At 62.8% G+C, this 19,912-nt stretch overlaps 5 pseudogenes; all 5 read right to left on the reverse strand.

The window, feature by feature from the left end:
• Positions 1-417: 417 nt before the first annotated feature.
• Positions 418-536, reverse strand: LOC142868867 (uncharacterized; annotated as a pseudogene).
• Positions 537-4,368: 3,832 nt separating this feature from the next.
• LOC142868863 (uncharacterized) lies at positions 4,369-4,487 on the reverse strand (annotated as a pseudogene).
• Positions 4,488-8,332: 3,845 nt separating this feature from the next.
• LOC142868869 (uncharacterized) lies at positions 8,333-8,451 on the reverse strand (annotated as a pseudogene).
• A 3,841-nt stretch (positions 8,452-12,292) lies between these two features.
• Positions 12,293-12,411, reverse strand: LOC142868870 (uncharacterized; annotated as a pseudogene).
• A 3,840-nt stretch (positions 12,412-16,251) lies between these two features.
• LOC142868868 (uncharacterized) lies at positions 16,252-16,370 on the reverse strand (annotated as a pseudogene).
• Between the last annotated feature and the right edge of the window lie 3,542 nt (positions 16,371-19,912).

A 19,912-nucleotide genomic window follows, 5' to 3' on the forward strand; every position in this document is an offset into this window, starting at 1 on the left:
CCTGTGGAGCAGGTCTGGGTGTGACTCCGGATCCCCGAACATCAGGTGCCACCACCAAAGATTCCTACGTGTAGCCCATAGAACCCCAAAAGCAACGGGAGGAGTTCTGGTCACATACTCCCTCAAAATGACATCCTGGCCTTCTTCTGGAACTCCCTCCCCTCTCAGACTCTCAAGGTTTCCTCCAGCGTGTCGGCTCCCACAGAGCAGACCTTTGGTCTGAGACCTGACTGTCCAGAAGCCAGGCATGCTGCCGCGTGGCGGCGGTGTCACGGCTCGGGACAAGAGGAGGCCCCACGGTGCGGGCTGGGGCGCCAGGCACCGCGGCGGGCGCCGAGGGTGGGGGTCCCCCCCACCCCGGGCCGCCCCCGCACTCCCAGAAACGCGACAGAACCAGAGGCAAAAAAAAAAAGAAGAAGCCTACGGCACCCGGTATTCCCGGGCGGTCTCCCATCCAAGTTCTAACCAGGCCCGAGCCTGCTTAGCTTCCGAGACCAGACGGGATCGGGCGCGTTCGGGGTGGTGTGGCCGTGGACGGCGGAGGGCGCCCCTGCCCCGCTCAAGAAGCCGAGCCTCTCTGCGCTTCCCCGCCGCCTCCTCCCGCCCCAGGCCCCGCGCCGGGTCGGGCCTGTTGAGTTCGCCGGCCGGGTCCCGCGGGCTCCGAGGGACGAAGGTGACAGGCGGGGCGGGCAGGGAGCGGCGGGCCGGGGTTGGGGGCTGTCTCTGTATACACACACACTCACACGCACTCACTCACTCACTCACACTCACACAAGATGCGCCTCCACGGCTGGACCCGCCAAGGTGGAGACCTTCAAGCCCCCCTCCTCTCCTCGCCTGGCCTCCTTCACCTCCCCGCCCCCCACCCCCAGCGCGCCGGGGCCGCTGACTGCGCACGGGCGGGAGGGGCGGGGCGCTCGCCCTTTGACCCCAGCCAGGGGCGGCCCTCCCCCACAACCCCTTTCAGCTGCGCCCCCCACCCTGTGGCCTGGCGGCCGCCTATTCCCCCGGGCCAGGGCTGGGGCACAGCGCACGGGGGAGGGGAGCCAGTGTATGGGGCGTCTCTCTCTCTCGGGATGTGTCCCATGGGTGGGGTGGGGTGGCGTGGTTTGTGGGGCGCTGAAGAAATCAGTCCCCTCCATCTCCTCCCTCTGGAAAACACCCAAGCCCTTGGAGAACTGCCCGCACCTCTACCTACCGTGGGGGCCGGGACCCTCCTCTGTGTCCTCCTGTGGCCCAGTCCAAGGGGCCTGGGCCTGGCCGGGGCTGCATTGGACCCCAACCACCCTGGCGTGTGGACTCGCCAAAAATCGGCGATTAGATATTGGATTCCAGCGTCATTGAGGTCATTTCACTAATGAGTGCACCGCAAAGAGTTTCCTAATCCATCTGTGAGGGTGGCAACCGAAAGAGAATTTTAGAGCTGACAGAATAGGCGAGGAAAGGCATAGGAGATTTCCACACCCAGTAAGGAAGCCTTTCCCGAAGTGGAAGAAAGAAAGGAGCAAACAGAGACACCGGTAGCCCGCCCGGATCAGAGTCTGCCCCTGAGAGAAAGTACCCTGACCAGGTTCACCCGTGGGTGGGTCGCGAGCTAGCGGCATTCAGAAGAGCGAGGCCCGCAGTCTGTGCGGAAGACACCTGCACTCGGGTGTGTGTGGCGGCACAATTCACAAGCAGCTCCAGATGTTAAACCAAGGAGAAGCCAGGGAGTTCCCAACGCCCCAGGTGTCCTCAGCCCACGACTGGCTGCTGTGGGAATGCGAAGCCCGGCTCCTGGTCTCAGAGCGGGGCAACCAGGAGGTGTGATGTCCACCCCGGCGTTCCCAGGAGGATCAGACTGAAGCTGGGACTTGGCCTGAAAGTGTCCCCTCGCATGGCCACCCCCTTCCCCTTCCTGCTCCTCTACTCCTGGTGCCCCTCCATCCAGGGGCCAGACCTTAAAGAGTCACCCGCAAGAGAATCCTGGTCCCAAAGGAGCCTTCTGGGGGACCCCTGCTGAGAGAGGTTGTGGGCCTGGCCCGCTGGGGCTCTGCCCGACCCAGGGCTGAGAGATGCAACCTCCCAGCTCTGGGTCCCTGCAGGAAGTGTTGGCAAGCACAGGGCCAGTCCTCCAAAGGCCCAGGTGCAGGGAGCCCAGGCCAAGCAGCCTGTGGAAGAAGCCACATGCTGTGCCACCCCGGGGAACACGACTGCAGGCCACGGCCCTTCCCACCTCCTCCTCCTCCTCCTCCTCCTCCTCCTCCTCCTCCTCCTCCTCCCACCCCGCCCCCGCCCCCGCCCCCACATGGCACAGGGCCCAGAGACACCTCAGACACTTGCTACCCAAAGTGCAAAGGGCATCAGTTGCTCCTCCAAACCCCCCCCCCAGCCCAGCAGACCGCGTTGTCCAGCCAGCCCCCGGGCCTCCCTGGGGAGCCCAGCACAAAAGTGCAGACACCCACCGGACCCTCAATCTCAGTTTTCGGATGTTTTTGCCACTCTAAGGACCCGCAGGCCAGCTGGGCCTTCTGGCAGGACAGAGAGCCCCGGAATCCGACGTGGAGAGCTGGGTGTACGTCCCCATGAGGAGGCGGTCCCCACCTCCGCGGCTATCCCCTTGCGGGGAGCGGCAGCCGCGGGGCCTCAGAGAAGACACCAGGCTGGGCCCCCACGGCACAGCGGGAGCACGTCCCCCGCAGGCCACTTAGCGATGGCGGCCAGCCGGCGGACGGTTGGGTTGCGCGAGACGCTGCGGCCGCCCTGCTACCGGGTTCCTGGGAGGGCGTCCTGGAACCAGCGTCCACACCAAGCCCTTGGAAGGCCCAGGCGACGGAGGAGCCCCGTCAGGCAGGGGCCGAGGACGGTGACGGCCCGGGCGGGGAGGAGCGTGTCAGGCAGGGGCAGAGGACGGTGACAGGTGACAGGCCGGGCGGGAAGGAGTCAGTCAGGCAGGGGCCGTGGAGGAGACGGGCTGGGTAAGGGTTAGGGTTAGTGTCAGGGCACAAGTCACAATCGCAAAGACCTGGAAGCCACCCGAGTGCCCATCGACCCACGAGTGGGTAAGTAAAATGTGGCCCGTGGACACCACGGAGTGCTATTCGGCTATGAGGAGCAGCGGTGAGGGGGCACCTCTCGTGGTTCTCCTGGCCAGAGCTGGAACCCGTTCCAGTAAGCCAAGTATCCCAAGAATGGACACACGAGCACCACGTGCTCGCGCTCACCAGCAAATGGGTACGAACCGATGGACACCTAAGTGGACACAGAGGAATCACCTTCTTCGGGTGGGTGTCGGGCGGGTGGGGGGAGGGGATGGGCATACACATCCATTAGGAATGGGGTGGGTACGCACCGACTGGGGGATGGGCGCACTTGAAGCTCTGACCCGAGGGGGGAGGCTGGGAGAGGGCAACGCACCCGACCTTAACATTGGTGCCCCCACAATATGCTGGAACAACATGAGAGGTAAATGAATAAGAACACGGGGGGGGAGGGGGGCACGGGCAACACATGTCACCTTAACACTTGGACTCCCATCATCTGCTTGAAAAGAGAGAGAAAAGAAAATGCAATAATAGAGATAAGAGACACTTTTTAAAAATAATGAATCCGGCCGGGCGCTGTGGCTCACGCCTGTAATCCTAGCTCTTGGGAGGCCGAGGCGGGCGGATTGCTCAAGGTCAGGAGTTCAAAACCAGCCTGAGCAAGAGCGAGACCCCGTCTCTACTATAAATAGAAAGAAATTAATTGGCCAACTGATATATATATAAAAAATTAGCGGGGCATGGTGGCGCATGCCTGCAGTCCCAGCTACCCGGGAGGCTGAGGCAGAAGGATCACTCGAGCCCAGGAGTTTGAAGTTGCTGTGAGCTAGGCTGACGCCACGGCACTCACTCTAGCCTGGGCAACAAACCGAGACTCTGTCTCAAAAAAAAAAAAAAAAATGAATCCGAAGAGAAAAGTAAAAGGAGGCCTGTGGAGCAGGTCTGGGTGTGACTCCGGATCCCCGAACATCAGGTGCCACCACCAAAGATTCCTACGTGTAGCCCATAGAACCCCAAAAGCAACGGGAGGAGTTCTGGTCACATACTCCCTCAAAATGACATCCTGGCCTTCTTCTGGAACTCCCTCCCCTCTCAGACTCTCAAGGTTTCCTCCAGCGTGTCGGCTCCCACAGAGCAGACCTTTGGTCTGAGACCTGACTGTCCAGAAGCCAGGCATGCTGCCGCGTGGCGGCGGTGTCACGGCTCGGGACAAGAGGAGGCCCCACGGTGCGGGCTGGGGCGCCAGGCACCGCGGCGGGCGCCGAGGGTGGGGGTCCCCCCCACCCCGGGCCGCCCCCGCACTCCCAGAAACGCGACAGAACCAGAGGCAAAAAAAAAAAGAAGAAGCCTACGGCACCCGGTATTCCCGGGCGGTCTCCCATCCAAGTTCTAACCAGGCCCGACCCTGCTTAGCTTCCGAGACCAGACGGGATCGGGCGCGTTCGGGGTGGTGTGGCCGTGGACGGCGGAGGGCGCCCCTGCCCCGCTCAAGAAGCCGAGCCTCTCCACGCTTCCCCGCCGCCTCCTCCCGCCCCAGGCCCCGCGCCGGGTCGGGCCTGTTGAGTTCGCCGGCCGGGTCCCGCGGGCTCCGAGGGACGGGGGTGACAGGCGGGGCGGGCAGGGAGCGGCGGGCCGGGGTTGGGGGCTGTCTCTGTATACACACACACTCACACTCACACTCACTCACTCACTCACACTCACACTCACACAAGATGCGCCTCCACGGCTGGACCCGCCAAGGTGGAGACCTTCAAGCCCCCCTCCTCTCCTCGCCTGGCCTCCTTCACCTCCCCGCCCCCCACCCCCAGCGCGCCGGGGCCGCTGACTGCGCACGGGCGGGAGGGGCGGGGCGCTCGCCCTTTGACCCCAGCCAGGGGCGGCCCTCCCCCACAACCCCTTTCAGCTGCGCCCCCCACCCTGTGGCCTGGCGGCCGCCTATTCCCCCGGGCCAGGGCTGGGGCACAGCGCACGGGGGAGGGGAGCCAGTGTATGGGGCGTCTCTCTCTCTCGGGATGTGTCCCATGGGTGGGGTGGGGTGGCGTGGTTTGTGGGGCGCTGAAGAAATCAGTCCCCTCCATCTCCTCCCTCTGGAAAACACCCAAGCCCTTGGAGAACTGCCCGCACCTCTACCTACCGTGGGGGCCGGGACCCTCCTCTGTGTCCTCCTGTGGCCCAGTCCAAGGGGCCTGGGCCTGGCCGGGGCTGCATTGGACCCCAACCACCCTGGCGTGTGGACTCGCCAAAAATCGGCGATTAGATATTGGATTCCAGCGTCATTGAGGTCATTTCACTAATGAGTGCACCGCAAAGAGTTTCCTAATCCATCTGTGAGGGTGGCAACCGAAAGAGAATTTTAGAGCTGACAGAATAGGCGAGGAAAGGCATAGGAGATTTCCACACCCAGTAAGGAAGCCTTTCCCGAAGTGGAAGAAAGAAAGGAGCAAACAGAGACACCGGTAGCCCGCCCGGATCAGAGTCTGCCCCTGAGAGAAAGTACCCTGACCAGGTTCACCCGTGGGTGGGTCGCGAGCTAGCGGCATTCAGAAGAGCGAGGCCCGCAGTCTGTGCAGAAGACACCTGCACTCGGGTGTGTGTGGCGGCACAATTCACAAGCAGCTCCAGATGTTAAACCAAGGAGAAGCCAGGGAGTTCCCAACGCCCCAGGTGTCCTCAGCCCACGACTGGCTGCTGTGGGAATGCGAAGCCCGGCTCCTGGTCTCAGAGCGGGGCAACCAGGAGGTGTGATGTCCACCCCGGCGTTCCCAGGAGGATCAGACTGAAGCTGGGACTTGGCCTGAAAGTGTCCCCTCGCATGGCCACCCCCTTCCCCTTCCTGCTCCTCTACTCCTGGTGCCCCTCCATCCAGGGGCCAGACCTTAAAGAGTCACCCGCAAGAGAATCCTGGTCCCAAAGGAGCCTTCTGGGGGACCCCTGCTGAGAGAGGTTGTGGGCCTGGCCCGCTGGGGCTCTGCCCGACCCAGGGCTGAGAGATGCAACCTCCCAGCTCTGGGTCCCTGCAGGAAGTGTTGGCAAGCACAGGGCCAGTCCTCCAAAGGCCCAGGTGCAGGGAGCCCAGGCCAAGCAGCCTGTGGAAGAAGCCACATGCTGTGCCACCCCGGGGAACACGACTGCAGGCCACGGCCCTTCCCACCTCCTCCTCCTCCTCCTCCTCCTCCTCCTCCTCCTCCTCCTCCTCCTCCCACCCCGCCCCCGCCCCCGCCCCCACATGGCACAGGGCCCAGAGACACCTCAGACACTTGCTACCCAAAGTGCAAAGGGCATCAGTTGCTCCTCCAAACCCCCCCCCCCAGCCCAGCAGACCGCGTTGTCCAGCCAGCCCCCGGGCCTCCCTGGGGAGCCCAGCACAAAAGTGCAGACACCCACCGGACCCTCAATCTCAGTTTTCGGATGTTTTTGCCACTCTAAGGACCCGCAGGCCAGCTGGGCCTTCTGGCAGGACAGAGAGCCCCGGAATCCGACGTGGAGAGCTGGGTGTACGTCCCCATGAGGAGGCGGTCCCCACCTCCGCGGCTATCCCCTTGCGGGGAGCGGCAGCCGCGGGGCCTCAGAGAAGACACCAGGCTGGGCCCCCACGGCACAGCGGGAGCACGTCCCCCGCAGGCCACTTAGCGACGGCGGCCAGCCGGCGGACGGTTGGGTTGCGCGAGACGCTGCGGCCGCCCTGCTACCGGGTTCCTGGGAGGGCGTCCTGGAACCAGCGTCCACACCAAGCCCTTGGAAGGCCCAGGCGACGGAGGAGCCCCGTCAGGCAGGGGCCGAGGACGGTGACGGCCCGGGCGGGGAGGAGCGTGTCAGGCAGGGGCAGAGGACGGTGACAGGTGACAGGCCGGGCGGGAAGGAGTCAGTCAGGCAGGGGCCGTGGAGGAGACGGGCTGGGTAAGGGTTAGGGTTAGTGTCAGGGCACAAGTCACAATCGCAAAGACCTGGAAGCCACCCGAGTGCCCATCGACCCACGAGTGGGTAAGTAAAATGTGGCCCGTGGACACCACGGAGTGCTATTCGGCTATGAGGAGCAGCGGTGAGGGGGCACCTCTCGTGGTTCTCCTGGCCAGAGCTGGAACCCGTTCCAGTAAGCCAAGTATCCCAAGAATGGACACACGAGCACCACGTGCTCGCGCTCACCAGCAAATGGGTACGAACCGATGGACACCTAAGTGGACACAGAGGAATCACCTTCTTCGGGTGGGTGTCGGGCGGGTGGGGGGAGGGGATGGGCATACACATCCATTAGGAATGGGGTGGGTACGCACCGACTGGGGGATGGGCGCACTTGAAGCTCTGACCCGAGGGGGGAGGCTGGGAGAGGGCAACGCACCCGACCTTAACATTGGTGCCCCCACAATATGCTGGAACAACATGAGAGGTAAATGAATAAGAACACGGGGGGGGGAGGGGGGCACGGGCAACACATGTCACCTTAACACTTGGACTCCCATCATCTGCTTGAAAAGAGAGAGAAAAGAAAATGCAATAATAGAGATAAGAGACACTTTTTAAAAATAATGAATCCGGCCGGGCGCTGTGGCTCACGCCTGTAATCCTAGCTCTTGGGAGGCCGAGGCGGGCGGATTGCTCAAGGTCAGGAGTTCAAAACCAGCCTGAGCAAGAGCGAGACCCCGTCTCTACTATAAATAGAAAGAAATTAATTGGCCAACTGATATATATATAAAAAATTAGCGGGGCATGGTGGCGCATGCCTGCAGTCCCAGCTACCCGGGAGGCTGAGGCAGAAGGATCACTCGAGCCCAGGAGTTTGAAGTTGCTGTGAGCTAGGCTGACGCCACGGCACTCACTCTAGCCTGGGCAACAAACCGAGACTCTGTCTCAAAAAAAAAAAAAAAAATGAATCCGAAGAGAAAAGTAAAAGGAGGCCTGTGGAGCAGGTCTGGGTGTGACTCCGGATCCCCGAACATCAGGTGCCACCACCAAAGATTCCTACGTGTAGCCCATAGAACCCCAAAAGCAACGGGAGGAGTTCTGGTCACATACTCCCTCAAAATGACATCCTGGCCTTCTTCTGGAACTCCCTCCCCTCTCAGACTCTCAAGGTTTCCTCCAGCGTGTCGGCTCCCACAGAGCAGACCTTTGGTCTGAGACCTGACTGTCCAGAAGCCAGGCATGCTGCCGCGTGGCGGCGGTGTCACGGCTCGGGACAAGAGGAGGCCCCACGGTGCGGGCTGGGGCGCCAGGCACCGCGGCGGGCGCCGAGGGTGGGGGTCCCCCCCACCCCGGGCCGCCCCCGCACTCCCAGAAACGCGACAGAACCAGAGGCAAAAAAAAAAAGAAGAAGCCTACGGCACCCGGTATTCCCGGGCGGTCTCCCATCCAAGTTCTAACCAGGCCCGACCCTGCTTAGCTTCCGAGACCAGACGGGATCGGGCGCGTTCGGGGTGGTGTGGCCGTGGACGGCGGAGGGCGCCCCTGCCCCGCTCAAGAAGCCGAGCCTCTCCGCGCTTCCCCGCCGCCTCCTCCCGCCCCAGGCCCCGCGCCGGGTCGGGCCTGTTGAGTTCGCCGGCCGGGTCCCGCGGGCTCCGAGGGACGGGGGTGACAGGCGGGGCGGGCAGGGAGCGGCGGGCCGGGGTTGGGGGCTGTCTCTGTATACACACACACTCACACTCACACTCACTCACTCACTCACACTCACACTCACACAAGATGCGCCTCCACGGCTGGACCCGCCAAGGTGGAGACCTTCAAGCCCCCCTCCTCTCCTCGCCTGGCCTCCTTCACCTCCCCGCCCCCCACCCCCAGCGCGCCGGGGCCGCTGACTGCGCACGGGCGGGAGGGGCGGGGCGCTCGCCCTTTGACCCCAGCCAGGGGCGGCCCTCCCCCACAACCCCTTTCAGCTGCGCCCCCCCACCCTGTGGCCTGGCGGCCGCCTATTCCCCCGGGCCAGGGCTGGGGCACAGCGCACGGGGGAGGGGAGCCAGTGTATGGGGCGTCTCTCTCTCTCGGGATGTGTCCCATGGGTGGGGTGGGGTGGCGTGGTTTGTGGGGCGCTGAAGAAATCAGTCCCCTCCATCTCCTCCCTCTGGAAAACACCCAAGCCCTTGGAGAACTGCCCGCACCTCTACCTACCGTGGGGGCCGGGACCCTCCTCTGTGTCCTCCTGTGGCCCAGTCCAAGGGGCCTGGGCCTGGCCGGGGCTGCATTGGACCCCAACCACCCTGGCGTGTGGACTCGCCAAAAATCGGCGATTAGATATTGGATTCCAGCGTCATTGAGGTCATTTCACTAATGAGTGCACCGCAAAGAGTTTCCTAATCCATCTGTGAGGGTGGCAACCGAAAGAGAATTTTAGAGCTGACAGAATAGGCGAGGAAAGGCATAGGAGATTTCCACACCCAGTAAGGAAGCCTTTCCCGAAGTGGAAGAAAGAAAGGAGCAAACAGAGACACCGGTAGCCCGCCCGGATCAGAGTCTGCCCCTGAGAGAAAGTACCCTGACCAGGTTCACCCGTGGGTGGGTCGCGAGCTAGCGGCATTCAGAAGAGCGAGGCCCGCAGTCTGTGCGGAAGACACCTGCACTCGGGTGTGTGTGGCGGCACAATTCACAAGCAGCTCCAGATGTTAAACCAAGGAGAAGCCAGGGAGTTCCCAACGCCCCAGGTGTCCTCAGCCCACGACTGGCTGCTGTGGGAATGCGAAGCCCGGCTCCTGGTCTCAGAGCGGGGCAACCAGGAGGTGTGATGTCCACCCCGGCGTTCCCAGGAGGATCAGACTGAAGCTGGGACTTGGCCTGAAAGTGTCCCCTCGCATGGCCACCCCCTTCCCCTTCCTGCTCCTCTACTCCTGGTGCCCCTCCATCCAGGGGCCAGACCTTAAAGAGTCACCCGCAAGAGAATCCTGGTCCCAAAGGAGCCTTCTGGGGGACCCCTGCTGAGAGAGGTTGTGGGCCTGGCCCGCTGGGGCTCTGCCCGACCCAGGGCTGAGAGATGCAACCTCCCAGCTCTGGGTCCCTGCAGGAAGTGTTGGCAAGCACAGGGCCAGTCCTCCAAAGGCCCAGGTGCAGGGAGCCCAGGCCAAGCAGCCTGTGGAAGAAGCCACATGCTGTGCCACCCCGGGGAACACGACTGCAGGCCACGGCCCTTCCCACCTCCTCCTCCTCCTCCTCCTCCTCCTCCTCCTCCTCCTCCTCCTCCCACCCCGCCCCCGCCCCCGCCCCCACATGGCACAGGGCCCAGAGACACCTCAGACACTTGCTACCCAAAGTGCAAAGGGCATCAGTTGCTCCTCCAAACCCCCCCCCCAGCCCAGCAGACCGCGTTGTCCAGCCAGCCCCCGGGCCTCCCTGGGGAGCCCAGCACAAAAGTGCAGACACCCACCGGACCCTCAATCTCAGTTTTCGGATGTTTTTGCCACTCTAAGGACCCGCAGGCCAGCTGGGCCTTCTGGCAGGACAGAGAGCCCCGGAATCCGACGTGGAGAGCTGGGTGTACGTCCCCATGAGGAGGCGGTCCCCACCTCCGCGGCTATCCCCTTGCGGGGAGCGGCAGCCGCGGGGCCTCAGAGAAGACACCAGGCTGGGCCCCCACGGCACAGCGGGAGCACGTCCCCCGCAGGCCACTTAGCGACGGCGGCCAGCCGGCGGACGGTTGGGTTGCGCGAGACGCTGCGGCCGCCCTGCTACCGGGTTCCTGGGAGGGCGTCCTGGAACCAGCGTCCACACCAAGCCCTTGGAAGGCCCAGGCGACGGAGGAGCCCCGTCAGGCAGGGGCCGAGGACGGTGACGGCCCGGGCGGGGAGGAGCGTGTCAGGCAGGGGCAGAGGACGGTGACAGGTGACAGGCCGGGCGGGAAGGAGTCAGTCAGGCAGGGGCCGTGGAGGAGACGGGCTGGGTAAGGGTTAGGGTTAGTGTCAGGGCACAAGTCACAATCGCAAAGACCTGGAAGCCACCCGAGTGCCCATCGACCCACGAGTGGGTAAGTAAAATGTGGCCCGTGGACACCATGGAGTGCTATTCGGCTATGAGGAGCAGCGGTGAGGGGGCACCTCTCGTGGTTCTCCTGGCCAGAGCTGGAACCCGTTCCAGTAAGCCAAGTATCCCAAGAATGGACACACGAGCACCACGTGCTCGCGCTCACCAGCAAATGGGTACGAACCGATGGACACCTAAGTGGACACAGAGGAATCACCTTCTTCGGGTGGGTGTCGGGCGGGTGGGGGGAGGGGATGGGCATACACATCCATTAGGAATGGGGTGGGTACGCACCGACTGGGGGATGGGCGCACTTGAAGCTCTGACCCGAGGGGGGAGGCTGGGAGAGGGCAACGCACCCGACCTTAACATTGGTGCCCCCACAATATGCTGGAACAACATGAGAGGTAAATGAATAAGAACACGGGGGGGGAGGGGGGCACGGGCAACACATGTCACCTTAACACTTGGACTCCCATCATCTGCTTGAAAAGAGAGAGAAAAGAAAATGCAATAATAGAGATAAGAGACACTTTTTAAAAATAATGAATCCGGCCGGGCGCTGTGGCTCACGCCTGTAATCCTAGCTCTTGGGAGGCCGAGGCGGGCGGATTGCTCAAGGTCAGGAGTTCAAAACCAGCCTGAGCAAGAGCGAGACCCCGTCTCTACTATAAATAGAAAGAAATTAATTGGCCAACTGATATATATATAAAAAATTAGCGGGGCATGGTGGCGCATGCCTGCAGTCCCAGCTACCCGGGAGGCTGAGGCAGAAGGATCACTCGAGCCCAGGAGTTTGAAGTTGCTGTGAGCTAGGCTGACGCCACGGCACTCACTCTAGCCTGGGCAACAAACCGAGACTCTGTCTCAAAAAAAAAAAAAAAAATGAATCCGAAGAGAAAAGTAAAAGGAGGCCTGTGGAGCAGGTCTGGGTGTGACTCCGGATCCCCGAACATCAGGTGCCACCACCAAAGATTCCTACGTGTAGCCCATAGAACCCCAAAAGCAACGGGAGGAGTTCTGGTCACATACTCCCTCAAAATGACATCCTGGCCTTCTTCTGGAACTCCCTCCCCTCTCAGACTCTCAAGGTTTCCTCCAGCGTGTCGGCTCCCACAGAGCAGACCTTTGGTCTGAGACCTGACTGTCCAGAAGCCAGGCATGCTGCCGCGTGGCGGCGGTGTCACGGCTCGGGACAAGAGGAGGCCCCACGGTGCGGGCTGGGGCGCCAGGCACCGCGGCGGGCGCCGAGGGTGGGGGTCCCCCCCACCCCGGGCCGCCCCCGCACTCCCAGAAACGCGACAGAACCAGAGGCAAAAAAAAAAAGAAGAAGCCTACGGCACCCGGTATTCCCGGGCGGTCTCCCATCCAAGTTCTAACCAGGCCCGACCCTGCTTAGCTTCCGAGACCAGACGGGATCGGGCGCGTTCGGGGTGGTGTGGCCGTGGACGGCGGAGGGCGCCCCTGCCCCGCTCAAGAAGCCGAGCCTCTCCGCGCTTCCCCGCCGCCTCCTCCCGCCCCAGGCCCCGCGCCGGGTCGGGCCTGTTGAGTTCGCCGGCCGGGTCCCGCGGGCTCCGAGGGACGGGGGTGACAGGCGGGGCGGGCAGGGAGCGGCGGGCCGGGGTTGGGGGCTGTCTCTGTATACACACACACTCACACTCACACTCACTCACTCACTCACACTCACACTCACACAAGATGCGCCTCCACGGCTGGACCCGCCAAGGTGGAGACCTTCAAGCCCCCCTCCTCTCCTCGCCTGGCCTCCTTCACCTCCCCGCCCCCCACCCCCAGCGCGCCGGGGCCGCTGACTGCGCACGGGCGGGAGGGGCGGGGCGCTCGCCCTTTGACCCCAGCCAGGGGCGGCCCTCCCCCACAACCCCTTTCAGCTGCGCCCCCCACCCTGTGGCCTGGCGGCCGCCTATTCCCCCGGGCCAGGGCTGGGGCACAGCGCACGGGGGAGGGGAGCCAGTGTATGGGGCGTCTCTCTCTCTCGGGATGTGTCCCATGGGTGGGGTGGGGTGGCGTGGTTTGTGGGGCGCTGAAGAAATCAGTCCCCTCCATCTCCTCCCTCTGGAAAACACCCAAGCCCTTGGAGAACTGCCCGCACCTCTACCTACCGTGGGGGCCGGGACCCTCCTCTGTGTCCTCCTGTGGCCCAGTCCAAGGGGCCTGGGCCTGGCCGGGGCTGCATTGGACCCCAACCACCCTGGCGTGTGGACTCGCCAAAAATCGGCGATTAGATATTGGATTCCAGCGTCATTGAGGTCATTTCACTAATGAGTGCACCGCAAAGAGTTTCCTAATCCATCTGTGAGGGTGGCAACCGAAAGAGAATTTTAGAGCTGACAGAATAGGCGAGGAAAGGCATAGGAGATTTCCACACCCAGTAAGGAAGCCTTTCCCGAAGTGGAAGAAAGAAAGGAGCAAACAGAGACACCGGTAGCCCGCCCGGATCAGAGTCTGCCCCTGAGAGAAAGTACCCTGACCAGGTTCACCCGTGGGTGGGTCGCGAGCTAGCGGCATTCAGAAGAGCGAGGCCCGCAGTCTGTGCGGAAGACACCTGCACTCGGGTGTGTGTGGCGGCACAATTCACAAGCAGCTCCAGATGTTAAACCAAGGAGAAGCCAGGGAGTTCCCAACGCCCCAGGTGTCCTCAGCCCACGACTGGCTGCTGTGGGAATGCGAAGCCCGGCTCCTGGTCTCAGAGCGGGGCAACCAGGAGGTGTGATGTCCACCCCGGCGTTCCCAGGAGGATCAGACTGAAGCTGGGACTTGGCCTGAAAGTGTCCCCTCGCATGGCCACCCCCTTCCCCTTCCTGCTCCTCTACTCCTGGTGCCCCTCCATCCAGGGGCCAGACCTTAAAGAGTCACCCGCAAGAGAATCCTGGTCCCAAAGGAGCCTTCTGGGGGACCCCTGCTGAGAGAGGTTGTGGGCCTGGCCCGCTGGGGCTCTGCCCGACCCAGGGCTGAGAGATGCAACCTCCCAGCTCTGGGTCCCTGCAGGAAGTGTTGGCAAGCACAGGGCCAGTCCTCCAAAGGCCCAGGTGCAGGGAGCCCAGGCCAAGCAGCCTGTGGAAGAAGCCACATGCTGTGCCACCCCGGGGAACACGACTGCAGGCCACGGCCCTTCCCACCTCCTCCTCCTCCTCCTCCTCCTCCTCCTCCTCCTCCTCCTCCTCCCACCCCGCCCCCGCCCCCGCCCCCACATGGCACAGGGCCCAGAGACACCTCAGACACTTGCTACCCAAAGTGCAAAGGGCATCAGTTGCTCCTCCAAACCCCCCCCCCAGCCCAGCAGACCGCGTTGTCCAGCCAGCCCCCGGGCCTCCCTGGGGAGCCCAGCACAAAAGTGCAGACACCCACCGGACCCTCAATCTCAGTTTTCGGATGTTTTTGCCACTCTAAGGACCCGCAGGCCAGCTGGGCCTTCTGGCAGGACAGAGAGCCCCGGAATCCGACGTGGAGAGCTGGGTGTACGTCCCCATGAGGAGGCGGTCCCCACCTCCGCGGCTATCCCCTTGCGGGGAGCGGCAGCCGCGGGGCCTCAGAGAAGACACCAGGCTGGGCCCCCACGGCACAGCGGGAGCACGTCCCCCGCAGGCCACTTAGCGATGGCGGCCAGCCGGCGGACGGTTGGGTTGCGCGAGACGCTGCGGCCGCCCTGCTACCGGGTTCCTGGGAGGGCGTCCTGGAACCAGCGTCCACACCAAGCCCTTGGAAGGCCCAGGCGACGGAGGAGCCCCGTCAGGCAGGGGCCGAGGACGGTGACGGCCCGGGCGGGGAGGAGCGTGTCAGGCAGGGGCAGAGGACGGTGACAGGTGACAGGCCGGGCGGGAAGGAGTCAGTCAGGCAGGGGCCGTGGAGGAGACGGGCTGGGTAAGGGTTAGGGTTAGTGTCAGGGCACAAGTCACAATCGCAAAGACCTGGAAGCCACCCGAGTGCCCATCGACCCACGAGTGGGTAAGTAAAATGTGGCCCGTGGACACCACGGAGTGCTATTCGGCTATGAGGAGCAGCGGTGAGGGGGCACCTCTCGTGGTTCTCCTGGCCAGAGCTGGAACCCGTTCCAGTAAGCCAAGTATCCCAAGAATGGACACACGAGCACCACGTGCTCGCGCTCACCAGCAAATGGGTACGAACCGATGGACACCTAAGTGGACACAGAGGAATCACCTTCTTCGGGTGGGTGTCGGGCGGGTGGGGGGAGGGGATGGGCATACACATCCATTAGGAATGGGGTGGGTACGCACCGACTGGGGGATGGGCGCACTTGAAGCTCTGACCCGAGGGGGGAGGCTGGGAGAGGGCAACGCACCCGACCTTAACATTGGTGCCCCCACAATATGCTGGAACAACATGAGAGGTAAATGAATAAGAACACGGGGGGGGAGGGGGGCACGGGCAACACATGTCACCTTAACACTTGGACTCCCATCATCTGCTTGAAAAGAGAGAGAAAAGAAAATGCAATAATAGAGATAAGAGACACTTTTTAAAAATAATGAATCCGGCCGGGCGCTGTGGCTCACGCCTGTAATCCTAGCTCTTGGGAGGCCGAGGCGGGCGGATTGCTCAAGGTCAGGAGTTCAAAACCAGCCTGAGCAAGAGCGAGACCCCGTCTCTACTATAAATAGAAAGAAATTAATTGGCCAACTGATATATATATAAAAAATTAGCGGGGCATGGTGGCGCATGCCTGCAGTCCCAGCTACCCGGGAGGCTGAGGCAGAAGGATCACTCGAGCCCAGGAGTTTGAAGTTGCTGTGAGCTAGGCTGACGCCACGGCACTCACTCTAGCCTGGGCAACAAACCGAGACTCTGTCTCAAAAAAAAAAAAAAAAATGAATCCGAAGAGAAAAGTAAAAGGAGGCCTGTGGAGCAGGTCTGGGTGTGACTCCGGATCCCCGAACATCAGGTGCCACCACCAAAGATTCCTACGTGTAGCCCATAGAACCCCAAAAGCAACGGGAGGAGTTCTGGTCACATACTCCCTCAAAATGACATCCTGGCCTTCTTCTGGAACTCCCTCCCCTCTCAGACTCTCAAGGTTTCCTCCAGCGTGTCGGCTCCCACAGAGCAGACCTTTGGTCTGAGACCTGACTGTCCAGAAGCCAGGCATGCTGCCGCGTGGCGGCGGTGTCACGGCTCGGGACAAGAGGAGGCCCCACGGTGCGGGCTGGGGCGCCAGGAACCGCGGCGGGCGCCGAGGGTGGGGGTCCCCCCCACCCCGGGCCGCCCCCGCACTCCCAGAAACGCGACAGAACCAGAGGCAAAAAAAAAAAGAAGAAGCCTACGGCACCCGGTATTCCCGGGCGGTCTCCCATCCAAGTTCTAACCAGGCCCGACCCTGCTTAGCTTCCGAGACCAGACGGGATCGGGCGCGTTCCCGGTGGTGTGGCCGTGGACGGCGTGGCCGTGGACGGCGGAGGGCGCCCCTGCCCCGCTCAAGAAGCCGAGCCTCTCCGCGCTTCCCCGCCGCCTCCTCCCGCCCCAGGCCCCGCGCAGGGTCGGGCCTGTTGAGTTCGCCGGCCGGGTCCCGCGGGCTCCGAGGGACGGGGGTGACAGGCGGGGCGGGCAGGGAGCGGCGGGCCGGGGTTGGGGGCTGTCTCTGTATACACACACACTCACACTCACACTCACTCACTCACTCACACTCACACTCACACAAGATGCGCCTCCACGGCTGGACCCGCCAAGGTGGAGACCTTCAAGCCCCCCTCCTCTCCTTGCCTGGCCTCCTTCACCTCCCCGCCCCCCACCCCCAGCGTGCCGGGGCTGCTGACTGCGCACGGGCGGGAGGGGCGGGCCACTCGCCCTTTGACCCCAGCCAGGGGCGGCCCTCCCCCACAACCCCTTTCAGCTGCGCCCCCCACCCTGTGGCCTGGCGGCCGCCTATTCCCCCGGGCCAGGGCTGGGGCACAGCGCACGGGGGAGGGGAGCCAGTGTATGGGGCGTCTCTCTCTCTCGGGATGTGTCCCATGGGTGGGGTGGGGTGGCGTGGTTTGTGGGGCGCTGAAGAAATCAGTCCCCTCCATCTCCTCCCTCTGGAAAACACCCAAGCCCTTGGAGAACTGCCCGCACCTCTACCTACCGTGGGGGCCGGGACCCTCCTCTGTGTCCTCCTGTGGCCCAGTCCAAGGGGCCTGGGCCTGGCCGGGGCTGCATTGGACCCCAACCACCCTGGCGTGTGGACTCGCCAAAAATCGGCGATTAGATATTGGATTCCAGCGTCATTGAGGTCATTTCACTAATGAGTGCACCGCAAAGAGTTTCCTAATCCATCTGTGAGGGTGGCAACCGAAAGAGAATTTTAGAGCTGACAGAATAGGCGAGGAAAGGCATAGGAGATTTCCACACCCAGTAAGGAAGCCTTTCCCGAAGTGGAAGAAAGAAAGGAGCAAACAGAGACACCGGTAGCCCGCCCGGATCAGAGTCTGCCCCTGAGAGAAAGTACCCTGACCAGGTTCACCCGTGGGTGGGTCGCGAGCTAGCGGCATTCAGAAGAGCGAGGCCCGCAGTCTGTGCGGAAGACACCTGCACTCGGGTGTGTGTGGCGGCACAATTCACAAGCAGCTCCAGATGTTAAACCAAGGAGAAGCCAGGGAGTTCCCAACGCCCCAGGTGTCCTCAGCCCACGACTGGCTGCTGTGGGAATGCGAAGCCCGGCTCCTGGTCTCAGAGCGGGGCAACCAGGAGGTGTGATGTCCACCCCGGCGTTCCCAGGAGGATCAGACTGAAGCTGGGACTTGGCCTGAAAGTGTCCCCTCGCATGGCCACCCCCTTCCCCTTCCTGCTCCTCTACTCCTGGTGCCCCTCCATCCAGGGGCCAGACCTTAAAGAGTCACCCGCAAGAGAATCCTGGTCCCAAAGGAGCCTTCTGGGGGACCCCTGCTGAGAGAGGTTGTGGGCCTGGCCCGCTGGGGCTCTGCCCGACCCAGGGCTGAGAGATGCAACCTCCCAGCTCTGGGTCCCTGCAGGAAGTGTTGGCAAGCACAGGGCCAGTCCTCCAAAGGCCCAGGTGCAGGGAGCCCAGCCCAAGCAGCCTGTGGAAGAAGCCACATGCTGTGCCACCCCGGGGAACACGACTGCAGGCCACGGCCCTTCCCACCTCCTCCTCCTCCTCCTCCTCCTCCTCCTCCTCCTCCTCCTCCTCCTCCTCCTCCTCCCACCCCGCCCCCGCCCCCGCCCCCACATGGCACAGGGCCCAGAGACACCTCAGACACTTGCTACCCAAAGTGCAAAGGGCATCAGTTGCTCCTCCAAACCCCCCCCCCCCAGCCCAGCAGACCGCGTTGTCCAGCCAGCCCCCGGGCCTCCCTGGGGAGCCCAGCACAAAAGTGCAGACACCCACCGGACCCTCAATCTCAGTTTTCGGATGTTTTTGCCACTCTAAGGACCCGCAGGCCAGCTGGGCCTTCTGGCAGGACAGAGAGCCCCGGAATCCGACGTGGAGAGCTGGGTGTACGTCCCCATGAGGAGGCGGTCCCCACCTCCGCGGCTATCCCCTTGCGGGGAGCGGCAGCCGCGGGGCCTCAGAGAAGACACCAGGCTGGGCCCCCACGGCACAGCGGGAGCACGTCCCCCGCAGGCCACTTAGCGACGGCGGCCAGCCGGCGGACGGTTGGGTTGCGCGAGACGCTGCGGCCGCCCTGCTACCGGGTTCCTGGGAGGGCGTCCTGGAACCAGCGTCCACACCAAGCCCTTGGAAGGCCCAGGCGACGGAGGAGCCCCGTCAGGCAGGGGCCGAGGACGGTGACGGCCCGGGCGGGGAGGAGCGTGTCAGGCAGGGGCAGAGGACGGTGACAGGTGACAGGCCGGGCGGGAAGGAGTCAGTCAGGCAGGGGCCGTGGAGGAGACGGGCTGGGTAAGGGTTAGGGTTAGTGTCAGGGCACAAGTCACAATCGCAAAGACCTGGAAGCCACCCGAGTGCCCATCGACCCACGAGTGGGTAAGTAAAATGTGGCCCGTGGACACCACGGAGTGCTATTCGGCTATGAGGAGCAGCGGTGAGGGGGCACCTCTCGTGGTTCTCCTGGCCAGAGCTGGAACCCGTTCCAGTAAGCCAAGTATCCCAAGAATGGACACACGAGCACCACGTGCTCGCGCTCACCAGCAAATGGGTACGAACCGATGGACACCTAAGTGGACACAGAGGAATCACCTTCTTCGGGTGGGTGTCGGGCGGGTGGGGGGAGGGGATGGGCATACACATCCATTAGGAATGGGGTGGGTACGCACCGACTGGGGGATGGGCGCACTTGAAGCTCTGACCCGAGGGGGGAGGCTGGGAGAGGGCAACGCACCCGACCTTAACATTGGTGCCCCCACAATATGCTGGAACAACATGAGAGGTAAATGAATAAGAACACGGGGGGGGGAGGGGGGCACGGGCAACACATGTCACCTTAACACTTGGACTCCCATCATCTGCTTGAAAAGAGAGAGAAAAGAAAATGCAATAATAGAGATAAGAGACACTTTTTAAAAATAATGAATCCGGCCGGGCGCTGTGGCTCACGCCTGTAATCCTAGCTCTTGGGAGGCCGAGGCGGGCGGATTGCTCAAGGTCAGGAGTTCAAAACCAGCCTGAGCAAGAGCGAGACCCCGTCTCTACTATAAATAGAAAGAAATTAATTGGCCAACTGATATATATATAAAAAATTAGCGGGGCATGGTGGCGCATGCCTGCAGTCCCAGCTACCCGGGAGGCTGAGGCAGAAGGATCACTCGAGCCCAGGAGTTTGAAGTTGCTGTGAGCTAGGCTGACGCCACGGCACTCACTCTAGCCTGGGCAACAAACCGAGACTCTGTCTCAAAAAAAAAAAAAAAAATGAATCCGAAGAGAAAAGTAAAAGGAGGCCTGTGGAGCAGGTCTGGGTGTGACTCCGGATCCCCGAACATCAGGTGCCACCACCAAAGATTCCTACGTGTAGCCCATAGAACCCCAA

This window comes from Microcebus murinus, unplaced genomic scaffold (assembly GCF_040939455.1).
Source record: "Microcebus murinus isolate Inina unplaced genomic scaffold, M.murinus_Inina_mat1.0 scaf045_hap2_Mmur4.0, whole genome shotgun sequence".
Lineage (NCBI taxonomy): Eukaryota > Metazoa > Chordata > Mammalia > Primates > Cheirogaleidae > Microcebus > Microcebus murinus.